The 7829-nt window shown below is 44.8% G+C and overlaps 1 non-coding gene across 1 annotated transcript; it reads right to left on the bottom strand.

The window, feature by feature from the left end:
* Nucleotides 1-2726: 2726 nt before the first annotated feature.
* TRNAS-AGA (transfer RNA serine (anticodon AGA)) lies at nt 2727-2808 on the bottom strand. The gene has a single exon. It is a non-coding gene; the product is annotated as a tRNA-Ser (tRNA).
* Between the last annotated feature and the right edge of the window lie 5021 nt (nt 2809-7829).

Genomic DNA, 7829 nt, shown 5'->3' on the forward strand with positions numbered 1-7829 from the left:
TTACCTTTTGGCTTCCCTGTGCAGAGTTTATTTTCATCACATTCTATCCCTCCACTTCTCAAAGTGTCATATGAGGAAGAGTTCTCAACTGTCTGTGCTTGGAGATGATGCTTTGATTTCTTTAATCCTCTATCAGAGTCGCTATGACTGGAGATGAAAGTGTCAAAGACCTGGGAGGGGAATTTAAATGGATCCCAAACATAGTGTGGTTATTTGGCATTTAAATTCCAGGTTTCATCTATTGGTAAAGCCACTTCTGGCAAAGGGACTATTTTTCCCCCATTATGGGGATGCTAGGATATTTACAAAATTGTAAGTAACATAACTGACTATTGAGAGAGTGCTGAGTGAAGCTGCTTTGAATGGATCAGTGGAGAATGTGATGGGAGAATCTCTTGTCCTGATTTGGAATAATCAGATGTAACCTGCTCTGGAATTTCTCTTGATGCTTTCATTGTCATGTATTCTGTCTCTCTGTGATGTGGGTTTCTATCTTTCCTGAAGGCTGTTTGCTCACCTAATTGGATATTAGTTCAGTTTGATAGGACGTAGCTCAGATTTCTTGGAGAATTTAAGAGAAATTAGGACTTTAGGAAATGGTCATTTGTTACTTCAGCTTTGCTTTTACCACCCCTCCATGATGACACAGAGAAAGTTCAAGTGCAGTTCTGTCAACAGTGGAGAACTCTCCAATTCACTGCACATGCTAACCAAGAAACAGCAGTGATTGAAAATCTCATTCGGAAATGGGGAACAACAGCAGAACCCCAACTAACTGAAGGAAGTGCATATGATCACACTGTAGTTCAATTCTTTAAGTCAGTATTTTCTCAGATGATTTGGGGAGAGAATTCCACATTGAGTGATTTCTAACTTGGCAAAATGCCCATGTATTTGGTTCCTGAAGCATTTTTGTAACCCATAACCCACAGAAGATCTTTCCTAGCTAATCGTATGGTATTCGGAATGCTCCCCTTCATGCTGCAGATGTGGAGGAAAGAGAAGTGGTATTTTTGTTGAATTTATCCTTAATAGATGCTCAAAATGTGTATAAAATGAAATCAATGTTGGAAATCTAATAGCTGCAGAAAAATAGCTCTTGTAAAATAGAAATTCTAGCTCTGGTAATGAAGATTCTGATCCAGGCCTGTATCCAGTCCCTACTGCAAGAATATCCAAAAAATATTGTTTCACTTCATAAATACAGTTGTGTGGCAATAAATGATGACCCCAAAGTTTCATAAAAGCAAAGAACGCTGAACAAAAAAGTGTGGGAAATACAGATGTATCTGAGAAAATGGCTTGGAATGAAGGAAGACAAAAATTGATCAGTCGAGAGAAAAGGCACTTTCCCCCTGGTTTGGAGCTTCTCTCACAACTACTGGAATAGAAAACCTAAGCAAATGGTGTTCTATTGTTGCAAAGGAGATTGAAGTGAGGCCGTTTTCTCCAGATAAAAGAAAATGGTCATGTCAGGAGTGGGATTTGAAACCACATCTCTGTGCAGAGACCAGAACACCTAAGAGATAGGAAAAGAGAGTCTTAAAATTGGCACTTTAGACCAGTCCACAATCCTAATGCTACAAAGGATGTGACTTATCAACCCTAGTTTTCATTAATATTTGATGACACTCTTTAGGGAGGTTGAGATGGCACATCTCTTTCAACTCCTAGAGACCTTCTACAGCACAGCTGATTTTTAGACACACTCATCCGGACCTAAAGTTACACATTTCCTGGAGCTCCATAAGTTCTGCGGTGTTGGAAGCTCCCTGCTCACGTTTTAAGTGAACAAAAGATGGTTGCTGGCATGCTGAGAAAGTAATAATGACCCTCAAAATCCTGCCCTGGCGGCCAGACAGTTAAGCAACCAGCATCCACAACCTCTACTATGATAGCATCCTGTCCGGAAACAGTTCACTTATCAAGAGCTGGGGTGTGAAATCCTCATTTCTTTGTTCTATCACTGTAGTCTCCACTTTCCTATTGCTTGTCTGTATAATCTCTGTCTCGTTCTGTGATTGTTTCTGTCTGCTATATAATTAATTTGTTGGATGTAAACTAATTAAGGTGGTGAGGTATAATTGGTTAGATAATCAGGTTACAATATGTTAGGATTAGTTAGTTAAACGTCAGTAAAATGATTGGTTAAGGTATAGCTAAGCAGAACTCACTTTTTACTATATAGTCTGCAGTCAATCAGGAAGTAAGGTGGGGAATTGGAATAGGGGTAGGGGAATTGCAATTATGTTTTGCTAAGGTGGGGAATAGGAACAGGGAATGGGAACAGGGACACAGGCAAGGCTCTGTGGGGTCAGAGCTGGGAAGAGGGATACTGAGGAAGGAAATTGGAATCATTGCTTGCTGGAAATTTACTCCAATAAACATCAAATTGTTTTCACCTTTGAACTCCATGTATTGCTGCCGTCTGGTCACGCAAGAAGGCCCAGGGAATGTGAGGGTGATGGGATAACAAGTACGTCTTTCAGAGTGTGAAACCAGTACCAGTATCATTAATCTTACCTAAGCCGTGGTTACATAGTGCTAAATGAAAGGGAAGATTGTTCTGTCAAGGTAGCTATTACAGGGATGGAAAACCCCTCCACTCACTGTAGCAACTGTCTATTCCACAGTGCTGGAGCGGAGTGAGACTAGATCTGGCTGCAGTTTGACGCTGTGGATGTTCAGGCACCAAGACAACAGCAATGACCACACACTAATGCTACCATAGTTGGCAGGATTTGAACCTGCATAAGGAGACCCCAATGGATTTCTCATCCATTGCCTTAACCACTCAGCCACAACTACTTGATGTACAGGGGCTTCACTACACAATGATTCTGTTCTCACAGAATTGTCACTTCAAATTGCTCAGACCAGCTCCCCCAGCACACTCCTGGCTGTGCATTAGTGTAAGTGTGTCCGTGGCTGAACAACAAGAGTTCCTGCCCATTTCCCTTCCAGCCGGAGCGTGGTTAGAGAGTGTTTGCGGTTAACAACATTGCTATTGATTGTTGTTCATTCCCCACACTGACAATTCAGACCGTCCCTTTCCTATTTGAATCTCCACCAGATCAATGGCCGGGGGCAGGATTTCTCTGGGGCACTGAAATATTTCAGGGGATTGGTGCGTAAGCTCAGCCTTGCATCCATCGATGATGTTTCGTGGACTGAGAACAGCGGCGTAAAGAAAGAGCTGAGCCAATATCTCACTGTCGGAGGTGAAGGTGGCCACGTCCTCTCTGTCACCTCCAGGGGAATAAGGCAACGCTTCAAAGGAAAACATTAGAAATGGTAGGGGAGAATTAGGAAAGGAAAAAGCCCCTTTTCTCAGGAGATACAAACTCAACTCCCTCCTGTCTCTTATCACCAGTGGATTTTGCCTCCCTCCTTGTGAGGTGTAAATAAAATAAAGAGGAGACAAGGTGATTTGGTGCAAACAAAGATAAGGGTAGTCAAGATAAAGGTACAGAAAACTGGGGGAACAGAGGAAAATGCAAACAATTAATACAATGAAACAGTGACTGGCTTTGGGAGCTTAACGCTCAGGCCCATAAACCCTCCCTTGGAAACTGGAAAACACTAAATGATGCTCCAGCACAGAAACCTTTCCCCACTGTTCAGGTGCAGTGGATCCCATGTGCCAGCGTGATGCCCAGGACCTTCCACTGTCCGGCTGATTTAGAGCCGTTGAGGAGGAGCACTGGGGAGTCCAGACGACGGTTGGGTTTCGTCGCTGGCAAGGAGGCCCTCTGTGATGCTGGACACCAGGAATGCAGGATGGCAGGAATGGTGGTGACAGGCCTCCTATTCCTCAGTCTCACGGCGGGACCGAGGGAGTTCTTCACTCTCCAGCTCGGGAGCACCGTGAAGACCCGACCGTGGACGGGTGACTCAGAGATTCCCTCCTTCCTCATCACTGCGCAACTGTAACCTTTTGTCTGAGCCAGACAGAGTTTATCTTCATCACATTCTGTCCATCCACTTCTCAAAGTGTCATGTGATGAAGCATTCTCCATTGTCTGTGCTTGCAGATGATGCTTTGACTTCTTTAATCCTCTATCAGAGTCGCTATGACTGGAGCTGAGTATCAAAGACCTGGGAGAGGAATTCAAATGGATCCCAAACACAGTGTGATCATTGGGAGTTTAAATCCCAGATTCCATTTATTGGTAAAGCTATTTATTGGTAAACAAGGTAGCTGTTTTGTCCCCCATTATGGCACAAGTTTGAAATATGGGTAGCATAGAGCCAATATTCATAACATCAACTACAAAAATGAAACATCCAGCAATAGGAGGGAGGGATACCTCAGTGGTTTGAGCATTGGCCTGCTAAACTCAGAGTTGTGAGTTCAATCCTTGGGGGGCCACTTAGAGATCTGGGGCAAAAATTGGTCCTGCTAGTGAAGGCAGGGGGCTAGACTTGATGACCTTTCAAGGTCCCTTCCAGCTTGAGGATATTGGTATATCTCCAATTATTACCTTTAGCATAATTATAATCAGCCAATCAGAACCTCTCCATAGACCCCTTACACAACAACCTTTCTACAATATTGGCTACAAATATAGAACAGTGGTCTCAACTGTGATCTATACAATTACAGATTATGTCAACATCACAGGAGGTGACACAGCATCGGTGAGACTGATACTAGAATCCTGCCTCTAATTGTGGTCTCCTCATTTGAAAAAGATGTGAAATTGGAGCTGGGTCAGCAAAGAGCCACCAAATGTTCTGAGGGCTGGAGAAAAATGCCTTCTAGTGAGCTCTAATGGTCTCATCTGGCCATAACATCAACTAATTTCTGAAAAACTGTGTGTAGCATTGGGAGCAGCATCTGATGTTTTCCTGTCTAGCCGGCTTGCTGCCTAGAATGAACGCTCCTTGAGTGGGGTGATCCACAGGGAGTAGCTCAAACCTCCAAAGTGCCTGGCCAGGGGCAGGACATTGGCACAGCAAGGGAGGAGTGTGGCAGTGACATCACAAAGGCCTTTTGCAGGACCTCAGACTATTGGTCAATGGTGGTGGGGAGGTAGTGACCTCACAGAGAGATGCTGACATCAGCCAGGCAGGACAGGGGCAAGGGACCAGGGAAACCTCAGAGACCCCTGTGGCTTTGCTTCAGCAAGTCTCCTCCAGGTCTTTCTTTGAGGACTGAGAGAGTATTTGGGTTCACATACATGAGCGCCAGGAGGAACCTCTTCCAAGTTTTCTCCTTCCCTTTTAGTGATTTTACTAGAAACCAGCCGTCCCTGTTTAGAAGGTAAGAGCCTTCTTGAGGTTTGAAACCTGTTCAGTCTGATCTACCTGGTGAGAGTTGAATTCTAGGCATGGAAAGCACGAGCTTAAGGAGGCAGAATTTTATTGCGCACCTGGGATTTCTCCCCTTAGAATCACTGGGGACATTAGGGTTTGTCCTTTTTGTTTCACCTCTTCCTCCATCCCTCCCTTCCTCCTTTCTCTTCTTCTCTTGCTTCCTTTGTCCTTTTACCTGTTCCCCTCTAAACACCAGGAGGGTGTGTGTGTGTGTGTGTGTTACAGGGAAGTGCTCTGCAGCTCCCACTGTGGGAGGTCCACCCAAAAATGGGGGGCTGAAATAGTGCTTGGACAGTGATCCCCACCAGTGACGTGGGCCATCCTTTGGGCTCTCTGATGAGAACCCTCAGCCGCCCATCCCCAGTCTGTACCCTGATTGGCTGAGCAGGGGGTTGTTGACAGGGAGGTGACTCAGGTCCTTGTTGGTCTCTTTTAAGACCAAGTAAATAAGTCAGAACCAGTTCTATGTTTGATGAGTTTTGCTGCTTCTCTGCATTAATTGTCTCTGAGCAGTTGATGATTCTCTCTAACATTGCAGTTCTCCTCAAATACTTGCTGAATAATTACTGTGCACTGTTGTTGGTCTGTAGCTCATCTGAGAGCACTTTACTCGGGTCATTCAATGTATGAAATTCAAGATCCAATGGTTAGTTTGAAAATCAGGGCTCTTAGGTCGTATTCCCAAGTCTGCCACTGGCTGGGTGTGTGACCTAAGACAAGTCAATTCTCCTTCCTCAGCCTTAGCTTCTCCTGCTTTCAAGTAGAGATAATAATGATCCGCTCCTACCTACCTCACAGTGCGTGGAGGCAGGGCGACTCTAGGATTTTTGCCGCCCCAAGGAAAACAAATTTTGGCTGCCCCCACCCCAGCCCTGGGCTCCCCACCACGTGCTCCTGCTGACCGAGCCCTGGGCTTCCCCCCACCGGCAGCTCCCTGCCACCCCAGCCCTGGGCTTTCCCCACACACACCCCATGCCAACAACATAGGTTTGTTCTCCCCAGTCCGCCCAGGCTCAGCTGCTCCCGTTTATACTCCTTCTCAAGGTGGAGCATGCCCAGAGAGGGTGAGGGGTTGTGGCCTGTTCAGCCCACAGGGTGCAGTTAATCCTAACAGTGCCAGTGCAGGGTTGATACACCTCATCACAGGCAGCATTTCCCAAATTTTGGGATTAGTTAGGAGATCTCTTCAGGAGTAACCTCCTGTAGGGACTGGGTCACAAATACCTTGGAAACCAAATACCTGGGCATTTTGCCTAGTTCCAAGTCACTTGCTGTGGAATTCTATCCCTGGATCATCTGAGACAATATTGACTTAAACAATTGAACTACCCTGTGACCATGCGCACTTATTTCGGTCAGTTGCACCATTTGGGGTCTGCTGCTGTTCACCTTTTCAGAGTGGAGATTTAAAAACAGACCGTTTCTCTGATAATATCTCCAGCAGCTTGGAGTATTCTCTCATGTTGACTGAACTGCATTTGAATTTTCTCCATGTCATCATGCAGGGACAGGGGAAAAAACAAACCTAAAGTCAAAAACTAATGGTTCATTTGACTGAAATTTCCCAATAAATCTGAGCTACAATCTGTCAAACAACACTAACATACAGGTATATGACCAAGGAGCCTTCATGAAAGAGAAAACCCATATCACAGAGAGGTGGAAGACACTTTCCATTTTCATTTAAAGTGAAATTCCAGACCAGGTTATATCTGATGTCTCAGAATCAGGATGAGAAATTCTCCCCTGATCCACTGAAACCTGCTTCACCCAGCGCTGTCTCATTAGTGTTATTTACAGAAGTTTTAGCACCTTCATAACAGGCGGAAAAAACAGCCGACCTTCCCAGAAGTGGCTTTGCCAATAGAGGGAAAAGGGGATTTGAACAGTGCTTGGGATCCATTTGAAATCCCCTTCCAAGTCTGTGACACTTTCATTGTCTGCCAGGGTGACTCTGATTTAGGATCAAAGACATCCAAGCACCATTCCCAAGCATGGACAGCCAAGAACATGACCTCACCGGACACGCTGGGAAGTGAAGGAATATGAAGGTGTCATAAACAGATAAGAGTTAATAGAACAAAAGTGCTTCATATCTCTTTTGCCTGGAAAGGGTTAACAAGAACAGTGAGCCTGGCTGTCACCTGACCAGAGGACCAATCAGGGGACAGGATACTTTCAAATCTTGAGGGAGGGAAGTTTTTGTGTGCGCTGTTAGTGTTTGGTTGTTGTTCACTCTGGGGGCTCAGAGGGACCAGACGTGCAACCAGGTTTCTCTCCAATCTCTCCACTACAGGCTCTTATAAGTTCAGAATAGTGAGTACTAGGTAGATAAAGCTAGTTAGGCTTATGGTTGTTTTCTTTATTTGCAAATGTGTATTTGGTTGGAAGGAGTTCAAATTGGTATTTTGCTGAAAGGATTTTAATTTGTACTTGTATACTTAGGCTGGGAGGGTATTCCCAGTGTCTATAGCTGAAAGACCCTGTACCTATTCCATTTTTTTAAATTT

This window comes from Gopherus flavomarginatus, chromosome 23, assembly GCF_025201925.1.
Source record: "Gopherus flavomarginatus isolate rGopFla2 chromosome 23, rGopFla2.mat.asm, whole genome shotgun sequence".
In the NCBI taxonomy this organism is placed as follows: domain Eukaryota; kingdom Metazoa; phylum Chordata; order Testudines; family Testudinidae; genus Gopherus; species Gopherus flavomarginatus.